Here is a 23,613-nt window from a genome sequence, read left to right on the forward strand (position 1 = left end):
ACTTTGTACAGACTGAAATTAGAGAGATGGATACCTGCATGGCAGGAATTAAAAAAGGCAAGGCCGAAACAGAGGATGTTCAACCAGTCAACCTCTGGGCTATGGACTCATCATGCTTTTGTTGTATATCTCTGTTGCCTGTACTTATGTTGGAAAAAAAAAATCCTTTTCCTCATGGTTAGAGGAGAAAATACTGATCCTGTAGCACAGCACAGGTTAATTCAAATGTGACTTAAGTACAGAGTCTTTAAGCCATTGCCATAGACACGGTACTCTAACAATTCTGATTGGAACCTCTTGCTGGAGAAAAATTGTAAATTTGATCAGAGTAGTGAGAACCCCCTGAAGTATCAGTATATCCATGACCACAAAAAGGAGGACAAAGATAAAGAAGAAAAGAAGGTAGAGACGAGATACTGGGAGGAAACAACAAAACAACTGAAATGCAAGCGTACACTTTGACCCAATTAGAAGCCCGAAATTTACTAAAAGTAATTTTCATCACTGACAAACTTTCATGGCCTTAGCAAAGGCTCAAATTACTGTTATATCTGGGTACCCCACTATATTTAAACTGGGTGCCCCACTATATTTACCCCCCTAAAATCTTAGAGGAGTTATTGTATATAAAGGTGAGCTATAAACTGAATATTTGTGTCCCCTTCCAAATTCGTATGTTAAAATCTAATCCCCAATATGATAGTATTTGGGCCTTTGGAATGTGATTAGGTTTTGAGAATGGAGCCCTTGTAGATGAGGTTGGGACCATTATAATTATAAAAGAGACTCTAGAGGACCTCCCTGGTGGTGCAAGGGGTTAAGATGCAACCTATGAAGCTGTCTGCAGCCACTGTAGCACGAATTTGATCCCTGGCCAGAGAGCTATCCACACAGCGCAGCAGACCTCTTCTGTCTCGCCCGCTGCTCCCCTCAGCAGTGTATTTCAGTCACTCTGCCTGTTCTCCCCACTCTGTCTCTGGTGAATCCTCTCACCCCCCATTCCTCTGGCCTGTACCCCAGTTCTTTAATGCATAAATTAATAAATCTTAAAAAACATAGACTCTAGAGAATACTATTGACCCTACTGCTATGTTCAGACACAGCAAAAGACAATCATGTATGAACCTGGAAGCAGGGCCCAGCAGATGCCATATCCACTTGATCTTGGACTTTTTAACCTCCATAATTGTAAGAAATAAATTTCTGTTTATAAGTTTCTATTGTATTTAGTTATAGCAGCAGACAGTTAGGGCAAATAGTTATATTTAACCTTAACCAACAGGACTGTTGCCTGAGTTCCCCCAAGGTCATAGTGCCTATCTCCTCATTTCATCACAGTCCCATTATAGGTCTGGATCCTATGATTCAGTAAAAATAACATCAAATTTTTGGCAATTACCAATTGGATTCACAAAATGGGACCTCATTTCTATACACCCCCAGTTGAAACCATTGTAAAGACCTGCTTAAAAATGTGATTGTCATCATTCCTTCTCCATTGTACAGTCCAGTTTAGCTTATTCTTTTTTTTTTCCTTAGAACTGGTTTTTCTTAGAACCAGGGTACAGGCCAGATGCACAGGAGGGTGAGAGGATACACCAGAGACAGAGCGGGGAGCAGAACAGGCAGACTGACTGAAAGCATTGCTGAGGGGAGCACTGGGCAGGACAGGAGAGGTCTGCCCGCCATGTGGTAATCTCCCTGGCTGGCCGGGAATTGAACCCACACTGCAGAGGCTGCAGACAGCTTCACAGCACGGCGCTCAACAGCCTGCGCCACCAGGGGAGGGCCCAGTTTAGTTTATTTTTAAGCTTGGAAATAAAGGTGGCCCTTCACAGTGGATTAATGCTGTGCTGCATCAGTTAAAGACCCAATACCCAATGTTACTGAAATTACTGTCTCCGTGTATTCAACAATTAGTAAGTATTTGGTTATTACAGGTTTTACTAATTTGTTCTGTTCAATGCTATTTTCAACAGTCTCTCAGCCACACTTTGCCTTCACCTCCAAAGAGACACTGTATACCTTTAACCGATGACATACCTCTACAGCTTTGCAATTGCCTACAGTCTTAATAGACAAAACATACTGCACCCAAATTTCTCCAGGAGCACAGGTATGACGTTACACTGATGACATCTTCTCCAAAGAAATTAATTAGATTCGGGCCTCCCCGGTGGCGCAGCGGTTGAGTACTCGGTTGCGAAGCTGTCTGCAGCCTCTGCAGCGCCGGTTCGATCCCCGGCTGCTCCCCGGCCACCAGAGGAGGGTCCCACATGGCGCGCAGACCTCTCCTGCCGCCCGCTGCTCCCCTCAGCAGTGTACTTCGGTCCTTCTGCCTGCTCTGCTCCCCGCTCTGGCTCTGGTGAATTCTCTCATCCTCCCGCGCTTCTGGCTGTACCCAGTGCTTGTATAAATAAATAAATAAGTCTTTAAAAAAAAGAAAGAAATTAATTAGATTCAAAAAGTGAGTAAGTTGGGCCTCCCTGGTGGCGCAGGTGGTTGAGCACCACACTGTGAAGCTGTCCGCAGCCTCTGCAGCGCAGGTTTGATCCCTGCCAGCCGGCAAGAATCCCACATGGCGCGGCAGACCACTCCTGTCTTGCCCACTGCTCCCCTCAGCAGTGTATTTCATCAGTCTGCCTGTTCTGTTCCCCACCCTGTCTCTGGTGAATCCTCTCACCCTACTGTGCATCTATACCCCAGTTCTTTTATAAATAAATAAATCTTTAAAAAAATGTGAAAAGTTAATTCCCTATGTAAAATGCAAAGATCTGCCTCCTCAGCCACCCTGGGATCTCAGCATCCCCATTAGATTTACATATCGCCACTTGAAGGTAGCAATTCCCTCTATGATTTCTAATGTATAGAGAAGAACAACCCTAGAGCTCCCCAAAGATTCTGGGGCTTCCCTGAAAAAAGGCACATCCTTGGACCTTCTGAAGTTGATGAGCAAGTCTTGAATAAAACCATCCTAACATTCCAATCTTCCTAAACTTTTGGATCCTTTGTAGTACATTCAGAGATTTGGCATTTCAACCTTTAGTGTAGGTTGAAATTATTTTTCAAATAAAAAATTATTTTTAATTTTTTTAAAGATTTATTTATACACACAAGAATTAGGTTACAGGCCAGAGTTGTGGGGGGGGGGTGGTGAGAGGATTCACCAGAGACAGAGTGGAGAACAGAACAGGCAACTTGACCAATGCACACTGCTGAGGGGAGCAGTGGGCGAGACAGGAGAGGTCTGCTGCACCATGTGGGTAGCTCCCTGGCTGGGAATCGAACTCATGCTGCAGTGGCTGTGGCCAGCTCCATAGATTGCATCTTAACCCCTTGGGCCAGCTCCATAGGTTGCATCTTAATAACCCCTTGCACCACCAGGGAGGCCCTGGTCTTTATTTTGGTTAACCAAATCAAGCAAACAATTGGAGCCATAACTAGGCCCTTGAGCTAAAATATTCCGAAATACCAGCTTCATAGGCCCATGTCAAAATATTCAATACTGATCTGACTTTATGCCTTCCAGTTCTGATGCCAAACATATTCCCCGGGTTTCTGTTAATATAAAATAAAATTGTACACTTCTTTTGGTGTGTATCACAAATTTTTATGGGTCCTAATTTGTCTTCTCTGGCATCTATTGAGACTTAAGTCTGGTTATAGGTCTAGAAGCAAAGAGAAGTAATGGAAGTGGATCCTAAGAATTTGAAGTTCTTGCAAAACAGCTATTACAGAGGAGGTCATAGTAGGTTCTTAAGACAGACTAAACTCAGGTGGGATTGGAAGGACTGGCTCTAATGGACAGAAGGCTCAGCAAAAAGGTATTTTTAGGCATTGAAGAACCTTAATTCCATTGAAATCTCCTATTTCCCCACCACAGTTCTCATTCCTTCCAGTCAATGCCCTAACTTCCTTCCCAGTCAATGCCCTAACTTTAATACTTGTAAGGTTGGGACTATAATTTACATTGTCATTAAGCCCTGCACAAGGATTCATCATTGTGTTTAATTTTCATAAATCTTAGCCTTGCAGTTATAGGGGATAAGAGTTTTCAAGGCACAGATCTTCCTTGATTTATACAAGGAGTTAATCCTGATAAACCCACTGTAAATTGAAAATATCATAAATTGAAAATGCTGACTGGGAACTGTGTCTTGCTGCCACTGCCGAGCACCCTGAGGGACTAAAGTAGCAGGGTTTCTACTGAATAGTGTTGCTGTCACACAAGCATTCGGAGGAAAAAACCATTAAGTAGAATCATTGTAAGCCAGGGACTCTCTGTCATCACAGAAACTAAAGGTCCTTTATGTGGATCTTTGTCTGGGAATTTAAACCCCAAACTTCTCATGTTTCTTTCCCCAAGTTATCCAAAACTTTGAGATGCAAACAGCCAATTTCAATATACTTCTTATGTTCATAAAATAAGGGAGCAAAAGGGCCTCCTCCGGTGGTGGTTGAGCGCTGGGTTGTGAAGCTGCCCACAGCCTCTAAAGCACCAGTTTGACCCCTGGCCACCAGGCGAGGGTCCCACAGACCTCTCCTGCCACCCACTGCTCCCCTCAGCAGTGTACTTCGGCAGTCTGTCTGCTCTGCTCTCCCCTCTGGCTCTGGTGGATTCTCTCACCCTCCCGTGCTTCTGATTGTACCCAGTGCTTGTATAAATAAACAAATAAATCTTAAAAAAAAAAAATAAGGGAGCAAAAACTTGATTCTTCCTCATGTCCCCACTACCCCCAACCCCACCACCAGAACCTTGCTGTCTATTGGCACCTTGTTACAAGTACCTAAAGCTAATCATTTGAGTAACTTTATTGCATACTAAGGACTATCAATGCCCCTTTACCCTTTTAGCAGGGTCATTAATGGTTTTAAATCTAAATCTCATCAGATTACAGAATCTAATCCAGAAAATGCAGGCCTAATTTGGTACAAATTTATGATTGATTCAGACAGGGGTTAATTTGAGACAGAATCACAAGGAGAGTGTGCATGCATGCCTAAAAGGATTTGTTACAGAAATTTGGTCTTATAGTGTGACCTGGTGAAGCAGTCTTTAAGGTTGTTGACGTAGGGCACACTTAAGGAAAGGAAGATGGATGAGATGTGGAAAAGAGAGTGACAAGCTAGGGCCCACAACCCTGAATGAAGCTCATGAGGATGAACTAAAACCTGAGCCCACTGTCATTGACTCTGACCTTAGTGGTGGAATGTTCTGCAGAAGTGGGGACTCATACAGAGGTCTTACATATACCTGGTACAGTCATTGGAGATGCTGAAGGATCCAGGTAAAACAGTCATAAAACTATTTCTGTCTCTGGTCAATACATCAGCAATTGTGTATGTGGGCTACTAAATGGCTGCTACATCATCCCAGTGGGAAACGTACAGAAAAGGGGACTCTGGGAAATGTAGTTCTCTCTAGCTAAGATAACATGTTACAAGGCAGTGACATTGACCTATTAAGGAACTGTGAAATCTATTCAATCAAATGATTAATATTTTTAAGAAAATAGAATAAAACATAATTATCAGAACTCATTATAGCTATAGGGAAAGGGACAAGGGAATGTAAGGAATGGGGCAGGGGGAATAAATACGGAGTCACATGGGAAAAAAGCAATAATAGGATCAAAACAGACAAATGGATCTAGTCAAATGCTAGAAGGACAAAGAACAATTGCTGGGGGGAAATTAATTACAGATTGTCACGACTGAATTATCCACCCCACCCCCAAATTCAATCGTTGAAGCCTTAACCTCAATTTGACTGTGATAATAGAATCTTTAAAAAAGAAGATATTAGATGAGGTCATATAGGTGGACCCTAATCCAATGTGACTGGTGTCCAAGAGAAAGAGACACCAGGGATGCGTGTGCACAGGGAAAATGCAGCCATCTTCAAGCTAAGGAGAAAACAAATCTAACACCTTATTCTTGAACTCCCAGAATCCAGAGCTGTGAGCAAATAAATTTCTGTGGTTAAAGTTGTGTGGTTTGTGTTACTTTATTATGGCATCTGTTATGATGTAAATGTTTGTCCCCTTCAAGCATCCTGTTGAAATCTAATCTCCAATGTGATGCTATCAGGAGGTATGTCCTTTGGGGGGTGATTCAGTGATGAGAGTGAAGCCCTCACGAATGAGATCCCACAGCCATTCCAGCAGGTGAGGCCACATTGAAAAGGTACCGGCAATTACCAGGAAGCTGTCACCACCAGGCAGGACCATGCTTATGCATTGATTTGAACTTTGCCACCTCCAGAACTGCAAAAAATGTTTTTTTAATAAAGATTTATTTATTTATACAAGCACTGGGAACAGTCAGAAGCGCGGAAGGGTGAGAGAATTCACTAGAGCCAGAGCAGGGAACAGAACAGGCAGACAGACGGAGGACACTGCTGAGGGGAGCAGTTGGTGTGGCAGGAGAGGTCTGCGCACCATGTGGGACCCTCGCCGGTGGCTGGGGATCAAACTGGCACAGCAGAGGCTATGGAGAGCTTGGTAGCCCAGCGCTCAACCGCTACGCCCCCAGGGGAGTCCCCAAAAAAATGTTGTTTATGAGCTAACCAATTTGTAATATTTTGTTAAAGCAGTCAGAACAAACTAAGACAGCAGCCTCAGCTGACTAATATCTATGTGTATGAAAGATTAAATGAGTCTTCTGTCAATTCTCTTTTTGGCTTAATTTTTTTTTAGAGATGTTTTAGGTTCATAGCAAAAATTGAGGGGACGGTACAGAGACTTCCCATGTATCTCCTTCCCCCCACACATACAGTATTTCCCCATGATCCACTTCTCCCTCCAGAGTGGTTCATATGTTACAGCTGATGAACCTACAACATAATCGTTTAAAGTCTGTAGCCTACACTGCAGGTCACTTTTGATACTGCTCATCCTATAGTTTTGGCAAATGTGTGATGACAAGTATCCATCATTATATTATCAGAGTATTTTCAATGGCCTGAAAATACTCTGTGCTCTACTTATTGATTCCTCCTCCTCCTCTACCCCAAACCCTGGCAACCACTGATCTTTTTATTGTCTTCATAATTTTGCCTTTTCCACAAACTTTTTTATCCCCCTTCCCTACTTTACTTTTTCACAAAGGAATCATTTACATATGAAATCTTTTGCTTTATTATATTTTACTGCCTCATTATAATATTAAAACAGGGGAGGGAATGTGTTCTTATACAGAGGACTATGGTGATGGTGCATGGGTGAATTGGTGATGGGAATTTTGCAGGGACTACACCTGAGAGGAGAAAGCATGCATTGTACAAAAAGGAAGAATGATATTATATATATATATATATATATATAATTAAATTATAAAAATATAAACATCTGAACTGGGAGTTTAGTCTATTTTACTACTGTAAATCCAGTGCCTAGACCTGGCACACTATAAATAAATACTCAGTGAATGAATGTTGAATGACTACGTGTATGGTGGATCCTGAATTAAAATATTTATTACTATAAATTAGGTTAAAAAAATTGTAAATTTAGGGGCCTCCCTGGTGGCGCAGTGGGTTGAGCACAGCGCTGTGAAGCTGTCCGCAGCCCTCTACAGCACCTGTGTCCTCCATCATTCCCTAGCTCTACGTCCCACTCCAGCAGGAAGCAGCTACAGAAAATGGACCTCCTCCCTTCAACTCCCCAAAAGATTTGGGCCAGAGATGGTCGGGGTGGAGGGGTGGGGGTCATGATGGAGGACAAGAATAGAAAAACTGGAAAAGTAGGCCTCACAAGACTAAAACCTGACTCATACTAGGAGGTGGGGGTCGAGGGGAATAACAAGACCATTAACCCAGCTGTAGAGGTCAGGACCCTTCGGCACCAAGGCCTTATCACAAGGCATGAGACCCAAGCAGGATCAGATGCTATAGGAAGTGGATCACAGACCTGAGGGTAAAGATATGGAGATTGGGCCCACCCTGGAATCTCTTTTCTAGTTTTGCCTATTACCCAACATCGGCAACAAGCAGCCACTCCACGGAGGAGTGACCCCTCCCAAACAGAAAAAGACTATCAGTGCAGTCTCTGCACAGGCTCAGGGCAGCTCTCCCACTGCCCACCTGTGACTATGCAGGTGCCTCTTTTCACCAGCTCTCTTCCTCTGCAGGGCAGCAGCCTTCCTGCCTGCCTGCAGCCATGCAGGCCTCTCTCAGCAAAACCTGTCCCTTTCCCTTTCCCTAATAAACCTGCTCTTTAAATATAACTAATGTCTCTGTCTCGTGGAGAAATGTGCCTGGGGAACTCGCTGTGTGCCATTGCAACGGGAGCTCTGGCGAAACCTTTCCCAGAGTGAACCTAGGGATCCCACACTCTGCAAAACTACATCACTTGCACACCATAGCAGGATCAGAGTCATGCTAATGCTCCCCTTATCTTGAGCTTGCAGAATCAGGATATGTTACTGTAGGGTAAGGTAAAAAATATCAGGCTTTTCTGCCCTCCCGCCATTAGGATTGATGATGGATCCCTGCCATCCTGAATGCAGGCCTGATGGCGGGCACCTGGAGTGGGGTGTGGGCATAGGTAGATGAGATTCACCTGGGCTAAGGCTGGGCTTATAAGGGCGGTGTTATGGGGACGCCAGCAGAAGCAGAGAAGTAGAGCAGAAACCAGAGCGGAGAAGCAGAGGCCATGAGAGAAAGCTGGAGAGTCCAGAAAGAGTGAAGATTTGCTGGGGGTTGGGTGGCCTGCCAGCCCCTCGGCCCCCCTGCCTGCTGTGTACCTAGTAAAAATCCCAATAAAAGTCTGCAAAAGCCACTGAGGGCTCCAGGAGTCCTCCTTCACCCATCTGCTCGGATCATAGAGATGCTGCACTGTAACTTTCCTGCCCCTACAGGTTTTTCCCAAAAGGAAAAACAAGCAGTGCTTCAGGAATGGTGAGGTCAGGAAAAGCTTTATTACACATGCATGAGGACTCAGACCTGGGTAGTCCTGGTTGGGTCTGACTAGCACTGTTTAAAGACAAAGGGTTCCTCTTACACATAACTCTTTTCGTATTTGTTACATTGATAGCATTCTTTTTCAGCCAGCACAACCATTTGCTGCAAAATCCTGGGGAAAGATACTGTAGTGGCAGCAGGATGGCCCAGTGCAGGATCTCTATGATCCGAGCAGATGGGTAAAGGAGAATCCTGGAGCCTTCGGTGGCCTTTTCTGTCTTTTATTGAGCTTTGAGCAGGTACCTGGCAGGCAGGGATTCCAGGGGGCTGGGAGGCTTCCCAGCCCCGGGCGAGTCTTCACTCTTCCATGGGCTCTCTGATGTTTTCTCGTGGTGTTGCTGCTGTCTCTGCTGCTTCAACTGTTATAGGGTAGCCCCTATATAAAACGGGGTGCCTGACTGTGGGTCCTCGCCCGCACGCTTAAAAGGACTTATCAATGCTCTACTGCAGGCACACGCAAAAGGTTAATAAAAGGTTTATTTACAAGGGAAGGGGAAATGAGGAGAAAAGTGGGAGACAAAGTTTTAAATGAGTCCTACCCGATCCGCCAATCTGGAATCCCAAATGGCACCCTGAGAGCTGGCTGCAAGCTAGGAGCCGTGAAGCCAGGAGGCAAGCCACAGCGAGCGAGAGCCCCCAAGTGTTTGGTTTTTATACCCAACCTGGCTGCTTAACTCCACCCTCAGGTCCCAGCCACCCTCCCTTTGGTGGTGATGGGATTTGTCTTTCCCAATGTCTTGATGGCTTTGGTCTGGAGTGGGGGTGGAGTCCACAAAGCCTGTATGGGATTAACTCAGGACATCCTTTCCCCCTAACACTACCACTGCTACTCTCTCTCCTGTTGCTTCTCATTCTACTCTCCTTTCACCGGGTTCTGCTCCTCTTTCTCTGCTGATTCCCTGTGATGCCACTCTCATAACCAGGGTTTCTGCCCAGGTGTCCCCACTTATGCATGTCCACACCCTATTCCAGGTGTCCACCATCAGGCATGCTCTTAGGGCCTTAGGGCTGCAGGGATCTGTCATGTATGCTAACGGCGGGAGGGCAGAAAAGGCGATAATCACTTATCCTACAGATGCAATTATCCAGAGATGGCCTTGGCTTGGAGAGACAGACCAGCTTGAGGGTCTCCCCCCTCCTTTTGAAATGCAACTTTGTTTATATAAGTGCTAAAACCAGTCCTAAAGCCTTCTAAGGAAAGATTTGTAAGTGAGCAAACTTGTTAATTACAATTGCTTTGGAATGTTAATTGCACCAGGCCTGGGATCCTTTAGCAGGAAGCTTTAATAATTATTTGCTAAGCGGTTCCCTTTCAGTACTACCAAAAAAATTTTTTTCTCATCTATTTTACTTAAAAGACAGGATGTGATGTGCTGGGCAGGAAATGGGTCTAAAGTGTTAAGTGACTGATTCCAGCCACTTGTTTTGTTGGGGCAGAATCAATACCAGACAACATTGAAATTTTTGATGTTCTGGGAGAGCTTTTTCTGCTTTAACACCTAAGTCAATACCAGGTTTTTGATCTTTTTAAATCAACAGATAATTTTGAGAACCTGAAACCAAATTATGGCAAACTTTTCTTTACTTACAAAAAGTTTGACCCTTAAAAACATCCCATTCCCTTTCTCTTTTCCAGAACCTTGTTGGGATTCTGTATTTTATAACAGTGTATTACCACCTGAGAATTTTTATTCAGCATCAGTTGTAATGAAAGTGATGGAGGACAAGAATTAAAAAACCTGAAAAGGAGACACCATAAGACCAGACACCTGGCTCACACATTTCCAAGAGCTGGAGGTGGGGTAGAAGGGATTAGCATAGCCTTTGACCCAGCTATAGAAACTAAGATCCTTAGGCACCAAAGCCTAGATTACAAAGCATTAGACTGCTGTAGGGAGTGTCTAGAGCACTGGCCCAAGGTTAAAGATATGGAGATTGAGCCCAGCTGATCCAAAGGTAAAGCTATGGAGATTGAGCCCATTGTAGAATCTCCCACCCCTTTCAGATTCTGCATAAAGACCCCACACTCTAAACCTGCTGACTCCAAAAAAAACAAACAAACAAACAAAAAAAACAAAAAAAAAAAACCGACATCAAAAGCATTTTTCCATTCCTGGGGCTTTTCCTAATCAGCTTGTTTATTGTGTTGTATACACTTTTTCTATGTTAAAGGAGAGCATGTACTGTTAATAAATCAGTAGAAATCCTCTTACATATGAAAAAAGGCAATTTAAGCACTATTTAACCACCCAAGTGACATTCATGGACATGTGAGTGTTGCAAGCGCGATTAATAGGCTTTAGTTAGAAGTTGTCTCTCAAAGAGAATTTTATTACTATGTTTGTCACGCACATGATGTCGTATTTTGGAATGGGTTTGGAGTGCGAGGTCCTTGGGTACACTCTGGGAAAGGTTTTGTTACAGGGCAGGGAGAAAGGAAGCCCGGGCCCCACAAACCTGCCTGTTCTAAATGGGTTCTGCCATCCGTGCATCAACACAAAACATATAAGACTTTAATGGGAAGGAACTTTAATACAACTAGGAAACAATATAGGAAAGGCAAAGAATCTAGTTTCTAAATCAAGCACACAAAGTTACCCGTCCCCTCGTGGGTAAAACTCCATCCAAATGGGATCGGCCCAGAACAAGGCCCCAAAGCCTGCCACAAGTCTAAAGCATCTTCCAGTGGGGACCCACAGAAAAGGGTCAGAAACAACCAGACAAGCCCGGAAGGAAAAAAGCAAAATCAACATCAAGATAAAAGCTGCCATTGTCACCTCCCCACGGGTCTTCCCCAGGTCTGTGTCACCCAGTTCACGACCAAAAGACAAGTGCAGTTTCTTCACGTGTCTCTGTTGTGCCCAAGGTCAGCAGACTCGGCAAGCATAGCCTCCAAGAACCCAAAGACAGCTGATGCAAACACAAAAGGGAGTTTATTTCAGACTTGAGTCCGGGTTCACGGCACCTACCAACACAGTGGCAGATACCGAGAGCCCCGAACAAAGGAAGCAGGGGTCTTTTAATAAGGTTAAATTATGCTGGCAGTTACTCATGGGCTACAAGGATGCGTTCTCCAACTTTGCCCAGCTATCATTCTAAGCTGACTGGCCAGGCCAAGATGCAGCTCCAACCTGCAGCTCCAATTACAGCAAGTTCACCCTCATTGGTGACTGGAGAGTAAGGGTGGAGTGAGGGTCCAAACTATCTCTGGAATGCAGTCTTTTCCCAGAAAAACCTAAAATTCTAAAATGGCAGTTATGTAACAGGGTGGTCCCCAGGAAGGGGGAGGTTCCCTGCCCCACCCAAGGGAGGGTGGAGCTGAGCAGGAAGAGGAGAAGCTGCAGAAGAGACTGAGGAAGGAAGCAGGATGGAGCCAGGAGACCTGGAGGAGGCGCATGGAGCCGAGAGACATGTGAAGAAACTGCGCTTGTCTTTTGGTCGTGGACTGGGTGACACAGATGTGGGTGAGACCCGTGGGGAGGTGACCATGGCAGCTTTTATCTTGATGTTGATTTTGCTCTTTTCCTTCCGGGCTTGTCCGGTTGTTTGTGACCCTTTTCTGTGGGTCCCCACTGGAAGATGCTTTAGACTTGTGGCAGGCCTTGGGGCCTTGCTCTGGGCCAATCCCATTTGGATGGACTTTTACCCACGAGGGGACGGGTAACTTTGGGTGCTTGATTTAGAAACTAGATTCTTTGCCTTACCTGTATTGTTTCCTAGTTTTATTAAAGTTCCTTTTCATTAAAGTCTCCTATGTTTTGTGTTCATGCGGCGGATGGCAGAACCCATTTAGAATAGGCAGGTTTGCGGGGCTTGGGCTGCCCCTCTCCCTGTCCTATAACAGTTACACAAAGCAATGGCTAAGAATACTTATGCTTGGTTCCACATCTCTAGGCTCCATGAGCCTCCTTTAGGACTCCTTGCTCTCCATGCTGCTTCCTTCCTCAGTCTCCTCTGCAGCTTCTTCTCTCCCTGCTCAGCTACACCCTCCATTTGGGTGGGGCAGGGAACCTGGAACCTCCCCCTTTTCTGGGGACCACCCTGTTACAGTTTCACCAGAGCTTCCCTTTTCAGCGGCACGCGGCGAGTTTCCCAGGTGAGTTTCTGCATGAGACAGAGACGTTGGTTATATTTTCAGAGGAGGTTTGTTAGGGAAAGGGACGGAAGAGTAAAAGACACTTGCACAGACATAAGCAGACAGGAAGAGCTGCATTGAAGAGACAGCTTTGCTGACAGAGACCTGCATGGTTGCAGGCGGGCTGCCTTGAGGAGGGCAGCCTCCGCTGAGGGAGGTCAGTGAGGAGAAGTGCCGGCAGGTACAGGTCATGGGCAGGTAGGAAGGCTTCTGCCCTGCAGAGGGAGAGAGTTGGTGAAAATGAATCCAAGGGCAAGTTAGGGAGAATTAGGCAGCCTGAAGGACAGTGCAGGTGGGGACCTCAGGAGAATTAAGGAAGGCTTTAGAGATAGGGGCAACTGTTGTAGAGCAACCCCGATACAAAACGGGGTGCCTGACTGTGGGTCCTCACCCGCGTGCTTAAAAGGACTTATCAATACTCTACTGCAGGCACACACAAAAGGTTAATAAAAGGTTTATTTACAAGGGAAGGGGAAATGAGGAAATGTACAGCTCAGGGAGAAAAGTGGGAGACAAAGTTTTAAATGAGTCCTACCCAATCCGCCAATCAGGAATCCCAAATGGCGCTCTGAGAGCTGGCCACGAGCCAGGAACCCTGAAGCCAGGAGGCGAGCCACAGCGAGCGAGAGCCCCCAAGGCCCACGTGTTTGGTTTTTATACCCAACCTGGCTGCTTAACTCCACCCTCAGGTCCCAGCCACCTTCCCTTTGGTGGTGACGGGATTTGTCTTTCCCAATGTCTTGATGGCTTTGGTCTGGAGTGGGGGTGGGGTCCACAAAGCCTGCATGGGATTAGCTCAGGACATCCTTTCCCCCTAACACAACCAGAGGACTGTAACTAATTCCACTGGGAATAATAAACATCCCAGGACTTAGGTCAACAGTGTTACCAAACTCTGGCCTCAGTTTCCCTCAGCTAATAAAGGGAGGCAGAGTTTGGGAAAAGGAGAGGGGTTTAATTTGTTGACAAATGAGGAGAGCAGCAGACTCAGGTCTGAAAGACCACGGTCCTGCCCTTTGACAGAGTGCAGGGATATTTATGCAAGGGGGAGATGAGAAGGAGTCAGCAGTGAGATCGGTGGGACCAGCCTGTTTTTCTTCAATAGCTGATGCAAATTTGACTTTCTCTTCCCTAAAATGCAGGGGTGCTCATTTGGGAGACTGGATCATAAAGATGAATCTATCAAACAAGGGGGAAGACACAACAGATTGGGAAAGACAAACCTGTTAGATAAGGAATGTGAAGAGCCCCTGCTCAGTAGCAGAGTAAGTGAGACAACCGAGAACTAACCAATCGCAAAGAGACTGGTGCAGCTTTAGAATACTGAGGGAAAGAAGGTCTATATTCCCTGAGACACGACTCCACTTTGGCTTCCTTGCCCCTCCCTGGCCTGGTTTCATAGCCTGGGAGTCCCGCTTTATTTCAGTTCTTTTTCTTCTCAATAAACTTTTTCTTTCTCTAAACAAACCTGCCTCTTCTCACTTGCTTGCCTGAGAGTCTGCGAAGTTCCTGCTGTGGCTTCAAGAGACACCAACCTGTGGTGGTCTAGTGGCTGGGACTCAGCACTGTACCTGCAGCCTGGGATCCATTCCTGGCTGGGAGACTAGGCCTGACAATTCTGGTATCAAAAAGAAGAAAATGCATAGTCACAGGTGGACAGTGGGAGTGCTACCACGAGCCAGTGCAGAGACTGCATTTGTAATAGGGTGGTCCATAGAAAAGGGGGAGGTTCTAGATTTCCTACCCCACCCAAAGGAGGGTGGGGCTGAGCAGGGATGGAGGAAGGAAGAAAGCAGGATGGAGCCAGAAGGAGACCTGGAGGAGGCACATGGAGCCCGGAGACATGTGAAGAAACTGTGCTTGCCTTTTGGTCGTGGACTGGGTGACACAGATGTGGGTGAGAGACCCCTGGGGAGGTGACAATGGCAGCTTTTATCTTGATTTCGATTTTGCTCTTTTCTTCCCAGACTTGTCTGGTTGTTTCTGATCCTTTTCTGTGGATCTCCACTGAAAGGTGCTTTAGACCTGTGGCAGGCTTTCGGGCCTTGCTCTGGGCCAATTCCATTTGGGTGTACTTTTACCCACGAGGGGACGGATAACTGGGTGCTTGATTTAGAAACTATATTCTTTGCCTTTGCTGGTTTGTTTACTGATTGTATTAAAGTTCCTTTTCAATAAAGTCTCATATGTTTTGTGTTGATGCAGTGGATGGCAGAATCTATTTAGAGGAGGCAGTTTTGCAGGGTCTGGGGTGTCCCTCTCCCTGCCCTGTAACAGATTTGAGGCCCAGTGTGATTTCGGACAGAGCCATCCATGGTTAGTCAGCTCAATGGGGAAATTTGGCTTCCCCATGGCATTGTCTACCATAAGTGCAAATGTGATTTTTGGTTTCTCAAGTGTGTTTGTTTCATGTGTAGATTTGTTGTTGAAAAAGTAAACTGGCTTGGGCCTTGTGGAAATTCTGTGTGCCTGTGTATGATTTGTTTGTAGTCACTTCCTAAGAGATTTTATTTTGTAAAATTGTTCTGTGTAGCAGTTTTACTCAAAAGATGGACGTATGTTGGACAATTTGGGCTTAGTACAAAGCCCAAATGTCAAAATAAGCTACATGAGAAGTTCACCAGTGCCATGGGTTTCACCTAACTCTAGGGTAGAAGGGATTGAGTCTGATCCACAGAGAGACTGGAGGGAGAGTAGGTGGGATGAAGAGCATGAAGGGTCCCTGCTCCCATTTGCGAGGGAGGGGATGAGAGAGATGTGGGTCTTTGTCTCAGCTGGAGGACATGGTCAGATCTTTGAGGCATCTCCACCAAGGTTTGGAGCCCTGTCCTCTGCTCCCTCTTCACTCATTGCACAGGTGACTGGATTCTGGTGTCAGATGAAGGTTCTAGGAGAATATTTGGATTTTTCTTTGTCTTTGGTGAGGAACCTGTGTGTGGGCATTGTGCTGAGTCTCCATCTTTATGAGTCTATGTCTCTGGAATAAATCATACATGGTGATTGTAGTGGGAGAAATATCAAGTGAGGTCCGTGGCACAGGGGTAAAAGAAGTCACCAGAGACAGAGTGAAGGTCAGAGAAGGTGGACTGATTGAAATACACTGCTAAGAGAAGCAGCAGGTGAGATGGGAGAGGTATGCACCCAAAGGAGGATTTGAGGGTCTCCTTTATATTCTGTTTTTGCAGGTTTCTATTTTTTGGGGTGCTGGTTTGCAGTAGTTATCTCCTGGGATGTCTGGTCTCAGGCCCTGGCCTTTGACACAGAAACATGTTCTGGCCCAGCTGCTGCATTCCTGGAGCTGGGCTGGCTTTTCTGGTCATGGTGGTCAGTCTCATGGCACCCAAGTCAGCCTTCCCATGCCCTTATCTATTCAAGGCTCCCAAACCTGCCTCTAGGCATGAGTGGAAGCTTAGTTTTTAAACTTAATAAATTGTACCTTGACAGTGATGGTGCATTAATTTATTTTTATTTTTTTAAAGATTTATTTTATTTGCATACAAGAACTGGGGTACAGGCCAGAGGTGTGAGGGTGAGAGGAGTCAAAAGAGACAGAGTGGGGAGCCAAACAGGCAGATTGAATGAAATACACTGCTGAGGGGTGCAGTGAGAGAGTCAGGAGAGGTCTGCTACCCAAAGCCCCACAAAGTAAAAAAAAAAAGAAAAATTAGTGTGATCTCTGAGGTTTCGTTAGTGTCCCGTGAAATTGTCTGCATCTTATGCCATTCTGTGGAATTTACTAATTGTTCTAAAGAAATTGGGATGATTGTTCATTTTTTTCCCTATGGAACCATACTATCTAGGAAAGTGCATTTTATTTTATTTATTTATTTTTTTTTTGGAGAGAACCTCTAGATTTTTTCCATTATTTCCACTTATCCCAGTAGATGGCGGTGTGGGACATGTTCTTTTGCTACAAAAAGGGATATTAAAAGACAAATTTGTCCCCTCTACAGGGGGGAGATAAGGGAGTAGTTTCAAAACAAGGGTGGTTGGAATTGTATGGGGAATATAACCAAGATAAAAATGCATATATTGTGCAAAAATTGAAAAATGATGTAAGAAATATATAAAAGAAAGAAAAGAAAAAAAACCTAAGGAATGAAAGAAAAAGACAAATTTGTATAGGAGTAGTTGGAAATTCCTTTTAAATACATAATCCATGTAAAATTAACCATTTATGTATAGCTAAAATATATACTAATGAAGTGATACCGGCTGGGGTGTCATTTAATAGAGTTAAAACAGTCTGCACTTTGCTCAGCTGAACAATGCTGGGAGACACAAAATGGATAGGAAAGGGAAACTGATACAGTGACCATGGGCACCTGGCCACAGGTCCACATGACCAATGGGGGGCTATGGAGAATTCCGGGAAATGCAGAAACAGGGCAAAAAGAACCCGGCAAGACACCTCTGTAAGGAAAGCCCCCTGACACCCGTCATCCCAGCAGACAGTGGCTGGGGGAGATCAAGTCATTAAAAAACCACAAAACGGATTATAAAATGGAGTGCCAAATCCTTCTTACAGTGCAGACATTTCCTGTCTTGCCCCCTGCTCCCTTGCAGGGTATTTCAATAAATTCAACTTTTCTGTTCCACACTCTGCCTCTGGTGAATTCTTTCACTCACGCACCTCCGACCTCAGCTGGCGATTACACGCCACAATACCATCTTTACTGCCTCTTCTCTGGGGAGAAAACCTTATGTTGTTATTCATGACAGTTTTTACCTCCCACAGATCAAAACTCCATGGGAGAGTGAGAAATTAGCATAACCATGCGTAGCACTGTGGGAGCCACGGTACCTATGAGTTAGGTCATGATGTGTGAGTAGAGGGGAATCTGTGAGCTGCAGGAAAAAAAAACTGTCCTCACAGGGTGTCGGGCCTGGTGAGTGTGTGCCCCTTCGCCAGCAGGGGGAGCTGTGGACTGCCCCTTGGGCCCTATACAATTGACCTGTGAGTCCTCTCTCAAGGGAACCTGGGCCTAGGGGCTGTGTGGGGCTCCTGTTGGAGACCCAGCAACTGTGTCCTCTGTGGCCTGGCACAGTCCCTAAGCAGGAACCTTTGTTGATGTCAGCAGGTGCTTCCTCCAGGGCTTTCCAAGGGGTGAAGCAAACTCCCCTCTTCTCAGTGTGTGGTGTGAGCTGAGCTCCAGCACCAGGGCCCAGGGAGGGGATGGCTAGTCCCTGGATGGAACCCCATTTGCATGCGCAGCCCCTCCTGTGGCAGAGGGTGGAGAAGAAAAGGAGGCCTGGTACAGCCCAGCCCCATGTGGGCTCAGGGGGCTGTGAGCACCATGGCCTGGACGCCTCTCCTCCTTGTGATCCTCTCTTACTGCACAGGTGGGAAAACCTCCATGACAGAGCCAGTCTCCTGCTATTCTCTGTCTTCTTTGTCAGATCCCAGGGAAATTTTACCCTGAGGTCTACCCCTCAAGTATACATGTCTGTGTCTGCAGGTTCCCTCTCCCAGCCTGTGCTGACTCAGCCACCCTTCCTCTCTGCATCTCCTGGATCATCCGTCAGACTCACCTGTACCCTGAGCAGTGGAGCCGTTGTTGCAGGTTACTACATGAGGTGGTTCCAGCAGAAGCCAGGGAGCCCTCCCCGGTACCTCCTGAGTTATAAATCAGACTCGGATAGGCACCAGGGCCCCGGGGTCCCCAGCCGCTTCTCTGGAGCCAAAGACACTGCGGCCAATGCGGGGCTCCTGCTCATCTCGGGGGCACAGCCTGAGGACAAGGCCGACTACTACTGTGCTACATGGCATGGTAACTCAAAGACTCCACAGTGCTCCAGATCCACGGGGAAGTGAGACAAAAACCTCCCATTGCTGCCCCAGTCCAGAGTAGTCACCCCTGAGCTTAGTACAGGGCCTCAGTCTGGTTACATGTGTTGTACTTTGGGTCTAATTTCTTGGACACTGGGATGTGTCTCATCTCCTGGTTACCCTTAGCTAAAAAGTTCACTTCTTCTCGCACTGGTCGTGTCTATACAGATACAAGTCAGACTTGGGCTGCGTTTCCCCGCAGGGAGGTGATGGAGCAGGAAGCAGGAAGTGGAGCCCACCCTGGTCCCCAGGTCTAGGCCTGGCTCAGAAGTGCGGGTGTCCTGAGAGCTGATGTCCTGTTGTGGGGTGCAGCTGCCCGAATCTATCTCCAGGGCTCAGCTGCAAGAGACAGGAGCCTCCTTCTACATCAGAGGGCTCTAGCCTGTTCTGGGGAGCTGCCTTCCCCATGAGAGGCTCTGTCTATGTGGTGCCAGAGGTGCTGAGCAACGGGGTATCTCCACAGTGACATGTGACTGTGTGTGACTCCCCATGTTCTCTGGGACACCTGGCACCAGGCTCCCTGGCCACAGAGGCAGCTGCTGCCTTAGTCATCCTCTTCTATAGGCTACACTTCTGAGGGTGAGGGCACTTGGGGTTTAGAAATGCAAATGAAGATCCTTCCACCAAAGCAGAAAGACATCAGATTTCTAGGAACTGTGTCTCCATACTTGTGACTTGTGTTCCCAGGTGGGTTTCAGGAAGCAGCTCTGGGAACATGTTCCCTCAGACTGGGGTCCTCCCCCTTCCCCTTTTTTGGCAGGAGATTTGGAAATTTCCCTGAAGAGCATCATATGGCTTCTGATTTAAAGGTTTTTTAAGTTGAATCAATGTGTACTTTATTTTTTTTTAAGCAATTTTTTTTAATAGAGGCATATTTATTTGTTTGTTTGTTTGTTTGTTTTTTGTTTATACATGCACTGGGTACAGTCAGAAGCACAGGAGGGTGAGAGAATTCACCAGAGCCAGAGCGGGGAGCAGAGCAGGCAGAAGGACCGAAGTACACTGCTGAGGGGAGCAGCGGGCGGCAGGAGAGGTCTGCGCGCCATGTGGGACCCTCCTCCGGTGGCCGGAGAGCAGCCGGGGATAGAACCAGCGCCGCAGAGGCTGCGGGCAGCTTCGCAACCCAGCGCTCAACCGCTGCGCCACCGGGGAGGCCCTCAATGTGTACTTTAAATATTTGGTAGTTCTAGTGATTTTGATCATGCACTTAAAATAGCAAAGCAGATGGTCACCAACTATGTAGTGAGTGAAAGGTAATAACTAATTTTAATTCCTTCATGTATCAGATGATCATGTGCCAAGTGTATCTGTGAGAGCCTCTCATTATGAACTGATAACATCTCCACTGCACTGTCTCTTACACACGGATTGACACAGCTTATCCAAAACTAAACATCATTTTTAAGTGATAAATTGTAATATTCTCCTTCTATTCTAGCTGCTTCTTGGACAGTAATCGTTATTATTTATGAGTTAAGCGAATGATAGGACTTTTCTAGTCATTTGACATAACAGACCAACTTGCTTTCTTTGCCCTTTTCACATACGTACTTTTTCACGGTGACTCCATGAAGCAATTGTAATATTTTGAACTGTAATTTCTGGACTTTTAATAGTTGCAAAAGTTTTCTACGACAGTACCAAACGTACAATTTAAATTTTCACCATTGTTCCTATTTGTAATTTTAGTCCTGTTCATCCAGAAGAACAACGAAATGTCTTTGCTTTCAAGGGCATTTTTACGTTGTACTTCTTCCATGCCCCCATATCACACATTTTCTGTTATAGGAGCCGATTTCCTCTATTACATTTATTAGCACGGGGGAGGGCTCCTGTTTAATTTCATTCCTCCCACTTGTCTTAGTTTGGAGTTATAACCTACAGCACTATAAGGAAAATACAATCTGACATTGAGTACCAGAATCTTTCCAAGAACAATGATGATATGATATTTTCAATGGTATTTTTCTCTTGAGTCAAAATGGCCCTGCAGGGGCCTCCCTGGTGGCACTAGGGGTTGAGATGCAACCTATGAAGCTGTCTGCAGCCACTGCAGCACGAGTTTGATCCCCGGCCAGGGAGAAACCCACATGGCACAGCAGACCTCTCCTGATTGGCCTGCTGCTCCTCTCAGCAGTGTACTTCGGTCAATCTGCCTTTCTGTTCCCCACTCTATCTCTGGTGAATCCTCTCACCCTCCATACCTCTGCCCTGGATCCCAGCGCTTATATGCATAAATAAATAAATTTTAAAAAAAACAAAAAAACAAAATGTGCCTATAGCATCATGCACTTGCCAGATGAAAACTGAAGACACTCTGTTCTTTAGAGATGTCACTGTTACTGGTAAAGACAGTAGTTACACCTTTGTACCCATATTTAAATATGTTGTTAGGGAACCTTTAATCATAGTTTAAGAGTAGTTTATATCTGTGGTATAAATATTCAATTCTACTTTAATTGCAAAACCATAAGAAGTAGTAGAATGGGAAACTATTGATTATTGAGGGTCTATTGTTTCCTGATATTTATTTATTCACTCTGACATATATTTATTCAGAACATGTTATTTGTTTTGTGCCTAATAGCATGGATGTCCTGAGAATGCAGAGTTAGCAAAACAAAAGCTTAGCTCTGAGCCTGGAAATGTGTTGCATCCGGATGTGCACGGAGGCTGGTCCTGGAGGGGAAAGGAAGGCGGGTGGGTGCAGGGTCTTTAGGGAATCAGGACTGTAATTAGGGCGGTGCCGGTATAGTGAAGGGAGTTGGCTGAGGCTCTAGACACATGTAAACTCAAAGGAATATTATATTATGGATGAGAAGATAGTGCTGGTCTGGAAGGGATGATGGGGACAGAGAGCTCACCACGTTACCCTGAACAGATGGGTAAGAGCAAAAGGTAACTACTTGGAGATAACCGTCCTCAGGAAGACCAAGTTTTGATAACTCAAGAAGGTAGGAAAAATGCTTTAGGATAGTTAAGCTTATGGAAACTTATGTAGTGGAAAGCTTTGGAAGATGTTTCAGAAAAGGAGGTCGTTGCCTTCCCAGAAACTTCATTATCTTCTCTTACTTTCTCATTCCCTCATACATGTTGTTCGGAATAAATTGTGTATACTCCAGGACTTCTAGAACGTTGAAAATGCCACTGGACCCTGTAACCACAAGTTGCTTGTCCTTGCTCTGTTCATTCTTGCTCTGTTCCCATTTACCTCTACTTCCAGAAGTATTTTTTTAAGATTTTATTTTTCCATATTTATGCATACAAGAACTGGCGTGTAGTCCAGAGGTACAAGAGAGGGTTGAAGGATTCGCCAGAGACAGAGTTAGGAGCAGAAAATGTGGATCTACTGAAATCCACTGCTGAGGGGAACAGTGGGTGAGAGAGGAGAGGTCTCCTGCGCCATGTGGATTGCTCCCTGGCTGGCTGCGGATTGCTTCAAAGTGCTGTGCTTAAACATTTGCACCACCAGGGAGGCCCAGACTGCAGATTCTTTTTATTTTTTTTAAAGATTTATTTATTTATACAAGAGCTGGCCAGAAGCATGGGAGGGTGAGAGAATTCACCATAGACAGAGCAGGGAACAGAACAGGCAGAATGACCGAAATACACTGCTGAGGGGAGCAGGGGGCAAGACAGGAGAGGTCTGCTGGGCCATGTGGGTATCTCCCTGGTTGGCTGGGAATTGAACCCGTGCTGCAGAGGCTGCAGACAGCTACACAGTGTGGCACTCAATTCTCTGCGCCACCAGGGAGGCCCGCAGACTACAGATTCTTAAAAAGAAAAACAAACAGAAGAAGTTGACATTGTGAGAACAGTTGGCAAAATAAGAGTATACAGATTGGATCCTGTTGTTTATTTCCTGGTTTGAATGTTTATCAGGTGGCTCTGTAGGTTAGTGCGGATGTCGGGGGAAAATGCACATTGAAGTATGTGGGCGTAGAAGAGCCACATGTTTACATTTTTATGTGCGTTAGAAAATGCTAATAATAATTGTGGCTTTGTGTATAGAGATGAAATGTGAGCACGTATGTGAGGGACTGAAGGAGGAACGCCATGTGTACTTGGGGAAATGTGAGTAAGGTGGCTATGCAATTTTCTTTTACTATGTTTGTAAGTTTTTTTTAAAGATTTATTTATTTATTTGTTTGTTTGTTTATTTATTTATACAAGCACTGGGTACAGTCAGAAGTGTGGGAGAGTGAGAGAATTCACCAGAGCCAGAGCAGGGAGCCCAACAGGCAGATGGACTGAAGTACGCTGCTGAGGGGAACAGCGGGCGGCAGGAGAGGTCTGTGCGCCATGTGGGACCCTCGCCTATGGCCAGGGATCGAACCGGCGCTGCAGAGGCTGGGGGCAGCTTCGCAGCCCAGCGCTCAACCGCTGTGCCACCAGGGGAGGCCCTGTGTGTGTAACTTTTCAAAAAAAAAAAAAAAAGTGCCCTAAATCTTAGAGAGAGCCCCAAAACTGAGAATATAACAAAAAGCTCTGGGGCCTCCCTGGCGGAGCAAAGGGTTAAGATGCAAAACTATCAAGCTAGCAGAAGCCACTGCAGCATGAGTTTGATCCCTGGCCAGGGAGGTGACCCACGTAGTGGAGCAGAACTCTGCAGGATGGGGTATTCCTGGAGTCAGCTCAGGGACTAGGCTGGGAGAGGACAGTTTCCTCCCACTGATAGCCACTTAC

Source organism: Talpa europaea, assembly GCF_964194135.1.
Source record: "Talpa europaea genome assembly, chromosome: 14".
In the NCBI taxonomy this organism is placed as follows: Eukaryota; Metazoa; Chordata; class Mammalia; order Eulipotyphla; family Talpidae; genus Talpa; species Talpa europaea.